The sequence below is a fragment of the Anopheles stephensi genome, chromosome 3, assembly GCF_013141755.1.
Source record: "Anopheles stephensi strain Indian chromosome 3, UCI_ANSTEP_V1.0, whole genome shotgun sequence".
Classification (NCBI taxonomy): Eukaryota; Metazoa; Arthropoda; class Insecta; order Diptera; family Culicidae; genus Anopheles; species Anopheles stephensi.
Genome location: NC_050203.1, coordinates 35,135,535 through 35,146,139, shown reverse-complemented (window position 1 = coordinate 35,146,139; position 10,605 = coordinate 35,135,535). Strand labels below are relative to the sequence as shown.

General features: G+C 41.8%; 2 non-coding genes across 2 annotated transcripts; one reads left to right on the top strand and one right to left on the bottom strand.

Moving 5' to 3' along the window:
• Positions 1 to 7,465: 7,465 nt before the first annotated feature.
• On the bottom strand, positions 7,466 to 7,538 carry Trnam-cau. Its single transcript has one exon. It is a non-coding gene; the product is annotated as a tRNA-Met (tRNA).
• A 325-nt stretch (positions 7,539 to 7,863) lies between these two features.
• On the top strand, positions 7,864 to 7,935 carry Trnae-cuc. The gene has a single exon. It is a non-coding gene; the product is annotated as a tRNA-Glu (tRNA).
• The last annotated feature ends 2,670 nt before the right edge of the window (positions 7,936 to 10,605 follow it).

Genomic DNA, 10,605 nt, shown 5'->3' with positions numbered 1-10,605 from the left:
TTTGTACACTTTTCTGTTAACTACTAACAAAAAACCAGTCGAAATCATAATGACAGAAATGGGCAAAAGACGAGTAGACAGTTCCAGTTTTTTCGGTAATATCATTCAAAATGAATAGAAAATTTAACTTAAAGTGATTACTAAAGCGGCAGGCCATATTTTATCATTATTTTTACCGGGTTTTCTTCCTTAAAGTGCTTAGTTACAGAGCATGACAGTTATTCTTTTTAAAAGCGTTGAGGAACGTATTATTCTGCGGGAATTGAATAAAGCAGATGGCTACTCATAAGCTCATGCAGTTCTATCATGAATTGCACATTACCAAGGTTCCCTATTCATTCAATGCAACTTTTGAATGGCTTGAAATGAATAAAGTCCATTGTGGAACTTTTCAATCATATTATTGAGTCTTGCCTACAGACAGGAGAGGTTTGCATCACAAATTTTGATGTCTTTTGAAACAGAAATCACATGTCCATCGGACCGTTTTTCTTTATGGTCAAGCTCCACCATCGAAATTTGGACGAGTTTAAAGCAAAAACTAGTCGTGAATGTTGATATAAGAATCACTTGCTTTATCGATAACTGGTATCATAATTAAATGATCGCATCAATTTTCCTCCAAATGCTAGAAACATTCCATTAAACGATTGCAAAGCTCCACAATTGACATATAATATTCCTCTATTAATTTTCAACATTCCTATGAGTGTGCAGGATGTTCAGTAAAACCTAAATCAGAACCCCCAAAAATATGGAAAAAGGTCCAACAAAAAACTTTTACCATACCCAACATTTTCAGACGATGGTATGTTCAAACCATCGACAAACATCGGCCTAGGGACCAGGATTGCTTTATTTTTTGGAAGTCATAATAAACAAAAGCCATTGAAGTGATAAGTTAAGTTAGAGCTTATTAAAGGGAATTCTGGAGAAATAGGTTTCATCTTGAGACTATTCTTTTTTCTAACATCTAAACCGTCACCGGAGCGGTCCGGTCCGGCGGGCCGGTGGGATAGCGGCGCCGTCTTCTTACGGCAGGGACCGGTGTTCCAATCCCATCCAGACCGCCTCCCCGTACGCAGGGCTCTGACTACTTCACTCTACGGGCAAAATTAAGTCACAGAAAGCCAGAAATGGCAGACCAACACCTCTCGAGGTTGTAGTGTGCCAAGGAAGAAGAAGAAGAAGAAGAAGAAGAAGAAACCGTCACAAAATTTCGTTATTACAATGCATGTGGCCATGGGAAAACACTCATAATAATGTAGAAACAACAATTTAGAAAGCATGGAAGTCACATTTCTTGCAATTTACATCAACCCAAGATCATCTTTTGGACGATTGGCCATACTGTGTGGTTAAACTGTGGGGAAAATAGCCAAAACCATTCATGAAAACATCAAAACAGTGGTTGAAATAGGTGGAGAGAACTCAAGATTATCCAGCCATAATACAAGTAAAACGTCCTCAAGTTACAAAAAAGTGATCAATTTCATGGTTTCTGAATTTTCGTTTCGCCACCGGGGCGGTCCGGTGGCCGAGGCGACAGCGGCGCCGGTCTTCACACGGCAGGGCCGGGGTTCAAATCCCATCCAGACCGCCTCCCCGTACGAAAGGCTGACTACTTTTCTACGGGTAAAATTAAGTCACAGAAAGCCAGAAATGGTGGCAGGCCGAGACCTCTCGAGGTTGTAGTGCCACAGAAGAAGAAGAAGAAGAATTTTCGTTTGAGTTACTGTTCTTAGAATTGTAAACAAAGCGAAACGATTCCAAATCGCCAAATTGAAATTTTTAGTAAAGTGGTAGAATTTCAAGTAAGTATCATAGTAAAGTGATATTAAGTGCAAAAACCTTCTCAAATTAATATGTAAAAGTACTAAAAAATGTATATTGATTCAAATTTATCACACGTATCGAATCCATCACAATTTCAGTCCTTCCAGGAATACATAATTTCACACAACGCAATAAACTCCCCCATTTTGCTTCCGTATCGCTGCACAAACAACCAGAATCAAGGTCAAAGGGAAATAAGAAGCGATCGCATGTAAAGTGCAGAAACGTAATCGTGCACTCAACTGTGAACGACGGTGGTTGCCATTATGCAACTAACCATGGCAACGTTTCTTCACGAGCCGCCCGTCCGGGGATGGGATGACCGGGGGCACGGGAGACGAACGGCTTAAAATGAAAGCAACGGATGGATGAAGGGAGGGTGAAAGAAAACCCAAAAGAAGCGGTTAAGATCGGTCGGTGGGTCGGTCGGTCGATCGTCGTGAGAGTGAGTGAAGATACTACCCCACCATGGGGCCAACTGACCTATAATGGTAGCCACACACTCGATCACTGGAGCAAACGCACAGGGGTAGTTTAACCCTTCGGTGCAGAAGGTGGAAAAACGAATGTTGCATGAAGAAGGTAAGGGACAATTTCGTGTGGATCGTACTGAAACATAGTTTTTGTTTTATTTTCTTGTATTATACTCTCTATGAGTAGATAGTGAATATTTATAATGTACATAATTATGCAGCTCTTATTTATTATTTTATTAGCAGAAGCATTAGCTGCAGGATTATTTTTCAAAACAAATTTCTACATAAATCAAAGAAATTGACTCCACTATTTGTTTGTTCAATGATGTTGTCGAATCACTTCGAATCAGTCTGTTAATCTACAAAGAATGCAGAAAATACACGATTCTAGAGCCGATACTGTGAAACGAGCGGTATCTCTGCTATCTGTTGATATTTTTGCTCGTGATAGAGCAAAGCAATCATTTTTGAATTTATCTTTGACACATTAATGTTGAGGTCTTTGAAAGTACTCCTAGCATTTCACGGATCAGAGTGGCAGATATAGCCTCGTGAGAGATGATCTTGCGTGATCTTGTAAGCGTTGGCTTCCATAGAGCTCCTCTCCTTAGCAAAGGAACGTTTGTGTGATGTGATGATATTTATCGTATCTGCGTCCATTGACTCTTTATTGGTAACTATACTAAAAATGCAGAACAAAGATGATCTTGAAAGTCCTTTCTAGATGATCTTGTATTGTCATGAAAAACATGATAATAAGTCCGTCAACCATTGGTGCCAACAGAGAGATTTCGAAGGCTGTGTCATGAATTCTGATAAGAACTTTGAGGGAAAAAATGGGGAATAAAGAACCGATATTAACATAAATATAGCATGATGTTGGTTGGCGATTCTTTAACAATCTGTGATATTAGTTTGGAGTTTGATTTGTTGGTTGGATATTTATTAATCTATCGCAATACTTCACTCCTTCAATACATCATATGGCCGATTGTTCGCTGCTCTTCGCGTTCTTTTGCCAAAATGCCTCATTGCAGTCTTCTCAGGAAGTTTTTCTAAATATGTTTATAACGAAGTAAGTAAGTAAACTAATGCATTGAATATTTATACCATCACCACTTCTCATACACCCCTCGAACTCCGCACGACCTTCGAGGACATGCCAGGGCTATTAAGTGAATGGGCTACGCTGATCAATAGCTTAAAGCACAAATGAAGGGAAAAGGGTAACGTTAGGGGATATTAAAGGAATACTAAATGAGGAAACGATGGGAAGATAAAAAGGTATTGAAATCCAAAATTACAGCTTATTTTTATGCACTTCATCGCAAGAAACAGACAGAGGAAAGTAGATCTGGAACATCTGTACATCAAATTTGCAAGCCTGCGATAAAGCAATTCCGAGTCACGAGACGTTTTTGGTGATAAGCCAAAAGGACGAGGACGAGGAATTCATGAGTCCAATTGGCTTTCCCTATGATCTCATCACCATGTTGTTATCCCAGATTAAGTAACACTTAATGATGCATCCGGCCTGCCATTTCTGGCTTTCTGTGATTTGATTTTACCCGATCTGGATGGGATTTGAACTCCGATCCTGCAGTGTGAAAACCAGCACCAATGTCGCCTTAGCCACCTCACCAGCTTCCTCCGATCATCCAACCCACCCGCCGGGGAATACGTCCCAGGCACCAGCTTCTTCCTGCCATAGACTGGGCGCCATTAAGCTCCCTAACCACACATCTATCTTTTCAGCTGAAGCAAAAGCCATCCGACTTGCCTTCGACGAAGGACTTCGGCCCGACGTTCTGAACGTCATCTTCACCGACAGTGCCAGTGTTCTGACCGCGCTCGAAAACGGTTTCTCTAAAGATCTTCATATCCAGATCCTTGACGACATGCCCTCAGCACCTGCAATAGTTTTCTGTTGGATTCCGGGTCATTCCGAAATCGACGGAAACGAGAAAGCCGACCGGCTGGCCAACAATGGTTTGGCTCCGTCCATCCGAACCACACAGCAGTCTTTCTCTACAAGACGATAATCCGCTTCACTAACGCGATAGTCGCTCAACACTGGAACACCACCTGGCACAACCTAGACCTTTGAAGCACAACACCGCATCCTGGGACGATTCCGATTTCAGACAAACTGATACACTCCTACCTTCTCGACCGATTCAGTCCTCTACTTTGCAGCTTCATATCACCATTCGCCACATCCTTACCGATTGCCATGGATACACTACACACCGAGCCTCCTGCCAACTTGATACCGGTCTAGCCAGCCTACTATCACCCAACAAACAGCAGCAGAACCGTCTCATCCGATTTTTACGCATCAGCAACCTTTCATAGCAACCGAGAGCAATACATTCATAGCACAATAGTTTTTACCACACAGATGTAACACATATGTCCCAAAGCCTCTACAAATATTCGAAAAAAAGCCCTGGCCACCGCCAGATCGCCCCAAAAGTTCAATATAATAGACTAAATGCAAGAAACTATTTTAAAAGTCACTCAAAAAAAGGTCACTGAAAAATTTTCTATCCCACACTCCCTTCAAGGGTTAACTCCTCCTCCCTCCCTCCCCCCCTCCCCACCCCCCATCCTCCCTCCAAACTACTAGCACATAGTTTTCTGATGCTACCCACCGCTTATTAGTTTGACAGTCTGGCGAATCAAACACAACAAAAAGGGAACCAGGTGTGGAACGGGGGCTGGGGAGTTACAAGCGAAACCGTCGAACGGCTTATGGCTCTCTCGCTACCGGATCCGAAACCCCAAACGAAACACGCGCAACGAACCGGGCAAACGAAGAAGTGTTAAGAAAGGAAATTAAAGGCACACAACATCCACTACGATGGCGCGGTGGAGCCATACAGAGGATCATTTTCGTCTTGGCAAAGGTCAGCTCTGGACGGCGTGATCGCAGGTCGATCCCAAACAGGTCAGGGAAAATGGGAACCCCGATCGGCGCAAAGAATCGCACAAATACAAAATGGCAATGGGAATTCGGTACGGCTACGCATTGTGTACGCCGGTTCGCCTGTTACCGGTTCCATGTTGCTGTGCGTTGTTTCGTTCGTTCGATCGTTTTTTGTTTTGCACTAGGTTTCTTTGTGTTTTGTCCCATTCGGCTGTGGGGCTGGGTCCGTGTGTCTTTTACTTGCTTGTTCGCCCTCCCTTCGCGTCTTCTTTGTTATTTTCATCACCTTGAGCTAGGGTGATGTTGTTTTTCCTGTTTCGTTTTCTTTTTTTGTTATCGTTTCCGAAGGCTTTATGCGCTAAAGTATGCAATTTTCAATTTATTTTTCAATCTTCTGCTCGCAGTGTGTATCTTATCCATATTAAATGAATTGTGACGCGAAATAGCTACCTCAAGCCACCCGTTTTTGGGCAGGGTAAGATTAAAAGACTTTAACCATTCTTGAAGCATCTCCCGGCCCGGCCTGCTGCGTTTGGCTGCGTGCGTGATTCTACGAGTGGCTGCGTGCGTTGCAATTAACAATCTCTTCAGCACTTGGTCAACAGTGCCTGAAGTGCCGCGGTCGGGTCAGACCCGACGGGGTTCTTGTGGCGGTGGGAATTTCTGTGTGTGTGTGTGCCCTTGTATGGATGGGCGCGGTCTCCGAAGGGGGGGAAGGGGGATTGAGGTTGGCTAGGGGTTTGGGTTTCTGCCCTTCTCTTGGCAAGCCGTGGCAAGCAGGGTGGGGGGGAGAGGGACGGGACGGGTACACGCAGGCGAGGGACACATCCATCGATGTCGAGAAGTGAAAGGCATCGTTCAAGCTGCGAGTTTCGCGAGGGCCTAGTCAACTTCAACCCAACCCCACCAGCCCGAAATGTGGGGATTGCGCCCAGGGCGGACAAAAGAGAACGGATATCGCAACCGGCGCGCTTCCTTCGCCCGGACCCAACCCGTTTGCAAGTGTACCGCGTGCATCCGCGATTGGTCAGTGCCAGTGGCCCGTCTTTGTGTCACGGCGTTGCATTTACTGTTCGTTGCCGGGTTGCTCGGTGTTTTGTTTTTTGCTTATTCCCAGCCATCAGTGGCGATCCTTTCCGAAGGGTGTCGGTGATGGTGAAATGTAGTTCAAATGCAGAGCTGGCGGGCTGGTATCCTACCGGGGAACCGGGGAAGACCTTGACGCGCAACTGTTATCCGACGCCGCCACCCTTTTTGGGGACCCGGGTGCGGATGGGTGTTGCTGTTTAATCCGCCGGGTGGCTGTGGGGTGGGGGGACGTGGACGGATGGATATTCGATGGGTGGGGGTAACAAAGGGCACTGAATGGTACAGAACTGGATGATGATGATGGAACGAGAAAACGTTCGGCAGAGCTGTCGTGCCTGCAGTTCCGTTCTCAAGCGGCTAACAATAATGCCTGGAATAGAATGGATGAAGCAAGCGGATCGAATCGATCCTTTGTGATAAATAATGATAAATTATTTATAAGTAAAAAAATATATATGCAAAATTATATGCAAAATTAGTAGTAAATTGAAAAAAAAAACAACTAAACGTTAGCTCGCTGAGAGTCTAGATAAAAGGAACCAAATCGATTGCTTCGTTGGAAGTAATTGTGGTATAACTTTGTTTAAATAAATTAGCCAAAGCTTATTACAAGTCATTTTTTCAATTTTTACTACCAATAATTAACACAAGTATTTCTTTTAAATAAACTCTCCCTATGTTTACAAAATAATTGCTTAAAGCTGTCAGATTAAGAGATTAGATATCAAATCATTGACATATTAATATTGAATAGACAAATAGTATTTGCCCATCCCATCCTCGTCGCCATTGCAATGCAAAATCTTTATTACTGATGTTGGGTACAAGCGAGGAAGAAAACTGAACCATTCTCAATGTGTGCTATGACTTGACTCTATAGCTACCATTCTCAATGAATGCTTTGATTCTACCCTACGCCAATAGTAGAATATAGGAATAAAAGATAAAATTTTTAATGAAAAATAATACTTTCTAATATTACCAAGCTTCTATATGAGAGAAAGACCGCTTTATTTAATATATTGCCTATAACATTCATACAGATTAATGTTAAGTTATGATCATTTTTAATCCGAAGCGTTCACAAAATCCATAGTACACACGTTTAACAGATACAAAAATACAAGTTTGCACCTGCCCCGAGTGAGGATCGAACTCACGACCTTAAGATTATGAGACTTACGCGCTACCTACTGCGCTATCGAGGCGATGTGTTAGTTACGGCTTGCATTAGAATCGGCGGTGCATCGAGCGCTTCACACAACGCTCGCCCTGCACTAATTAAATTTAAAACTCCCCTAGTTGCCAGTTTGTAAACAACTTTCTTTCGATAAGGTTCCGGGGGACGTGCCAGTTTATAATTAGACCAGCCGCCGTTGCTCGACCGAACCTGGGGTAGATCGCATGATCTTTCAACTGGTGATGCTCATCCGCGTGTGACTTACAGCACATTGCAGCATGGATTAGTGATTATAGAAGGCTTTGAAACTTACTGAGAGCATAACATTTAAATAGATTACAAAATAACCAACATCCCGTATTGTCTAGTGGTTAGGATATCCGGCTCTCACCCGGAAGGCCCGGGTTCGATTCCCGGTACGGGAAAAATCTCTTTTTTAATGGGGATTGTGTTTGTTCAAGATTGCATCTGTGTTTCGGTAAGTTCGGTCGGTAAGGTAAGTGCATCCAGAAATGGCTTCATCCATATAAAAGAGAGTCAATTATAGAAACGGCACAAAAGAAGCAACGTCAAATGTCAAACACTGATCTTTGATCAAGGTTTCGTTTAAATATTATAAACTTCTGAATAGTGGATTAATGTTGTTGCTAGTTAAATTTTTTCATAAGAATATTATTTTCAATTTTGAAAAACGTTCGATAAGAAGCTTCATTGCTTTTCAGAGCATCGTTTTTAAAATCAATTTTCTTAAATAAAAAAAAAAACATAAAATTTCGTTTCCAAATTATTTTATAAGCCTTTGTAAATCAGTTACGGTTGTTCATATGAAATAAAACAGTATTGTGAAATAGTTATACAGTCCCTGCCACAACTATGTCGACACTTGATTTAGAGAATTTAAAAAAATAGAGGCGATGGCAGAAATTGATGGTCCAGATATTGTGGAGTACCTAGCTGGGGCTGGCGGTGGGAATAATTTTGATATAATTTTCTCCAATATATTATCTATGTGAAAAGTGCATTTATTTTATTTTTACAGTAATTTTCCGATTTTACCCATCCATGCAATACGGCGAATATTTTGCATTTACCAAATTTTCTTTACCCTTATTCATTTGTTGAACATTTTATAGGTATCAGATCTGAAATACAAACACATATAAAGAAAACTTTTTGTAAAAATAGAATGATTACAGGGGAAAATTCCTGTCCTAGCAAAAATAATTAAAGTAAAACTAAGAACAAAAAATCGTATTCGGACCGTATAAATTACATGGCAAAGAGCCATAGACGTTTAATAAAATTATTCAAAAACATATTTGTAAAGTATGTTTGTAAAGTATGTTGCTTTATCATCCGTTTTAGTTCTTGTTTTTGTTTTATTTCCCAAAACCCTAAGTGTTCGTACAGTTGTGGTTAGGACTGTGTAGGTTCGTAAGTTTTATTCAAATAATTCGTTCACTTTTGTATTTGCAATTGAGTTCTTTTGTATCACTTGGCTTTATGAAGACATCTTATCTATTTACTTAATTTCAGAAAAAAAATTATTAAATAACCTCCTATTTCAAATCAATCAATGGGAACAATGAGAGAACCTCTCAGCCCAAAAGAGATCAGAGGATAATGATAGAATCTTGATATCGATGTTAACAGTCTATAGCAATTCAATACACAAAACTAACCGTATGAAGAATTTTTAGAAATTGCTTATAATATCGTCTGCCGTCTGTGACACACATTGACCGTGACGAATAAACCAAACAAACGAGTTCGGACCCCATACAGAGCGCGTGGATGATCTGTAGGCTTCTCAGACTTCGCGATGCGATTGCCACTCACCCACCTATGTCCTACTAATTTCGTAACATTTCCATCATCCAACACCGGGCAAAGATTGTGGCGATAAGCATCCGCGGCACGAGACATGCACAAACCCATCCCGCGGTACAGAGAGCATATTTAAAAACGGATTTTCTCAAAAACCAAAACCCTAAAATCTGACACCACCTTATGACACACGGGGTCAATGCTTTTGCTCACCGCAACAATCACAACACCCCATGCATTGTGTCGTGCCGTCTTTTGTTCCGTACCGGGTGGGTGTCTCCAGCCCAATGATTCTCCGCATAATTGTACGCTAACACACGGGGCGCGCACCTGCTGGAAAAGCGCCGCAGCCCACACCATCCGCCACATGGCAACACACTAATTATGATCATTGTGTTTGGTTGTTTCAGCCATACTATGGTGGTCACATTTACCGCCATCCGCAGCCCGAAAACGTCATGCACGGTAGGGAAGGAAAAATGTGAACACTCACTCGGCTCGGAAATGAGACGCCTACCCTCGAAAAACAATAAGCCTCGCGCTAAAAGCTTCCCAAAGTTGAAAATGAAAGGGTCGAAGGCCAAAATTGTCCGACGGCAGTAGGGGCAGTGCATCGGAGCGTTTTTGGACATTCCGTCAACAAGTTCAAGTTCAATGTCTCCTCACGCGGTGAAACAATGTGCCCGGTTGTGTTCATTTGAATAATAAAGCACGTATTACCGCAGACCAACGCGCGGTGAAGGTGTTTGTTGTGAGTTTAAAGTTGAAAAAAATCCAAATGCTTATGCACTTAACACTGTCAAGCATAAAATCAACGCACCAACAAGTGTGCAAGTTCACCAGACGACCGACGACGATTCTTTGTTGATCTGGTGCGATCGGTCATCAACCCAAACGGACGACAGATTTCCTCTGAGTGGCAGGATATTGCTACAAATGTCGATACGAGGCTTAATGTCTCTACTAGATTTATTTTGCAATTTACAGATCTTGGTAATGTCTTAATTTGCACAATATTACGAATTTACGATTTTTTAAAGTTTTTTGAAAGAGGTGACTCGAATGATGTTTTATCTTTAGAAAAAAAGAACATGTTTGAAGAACTCATTTAAAGGAGAATCAATATACCATAAGACTACCATATACGTTCGATTAGTTTGTAGGGTCAATACAATACTAAAGTTGAATAAAGTGAAACATGTGAAAAGAGTACAATCAACAGTTGAATGGCAATGATGAATGTAAGGGTAAATGGGAAAGCTTAAATC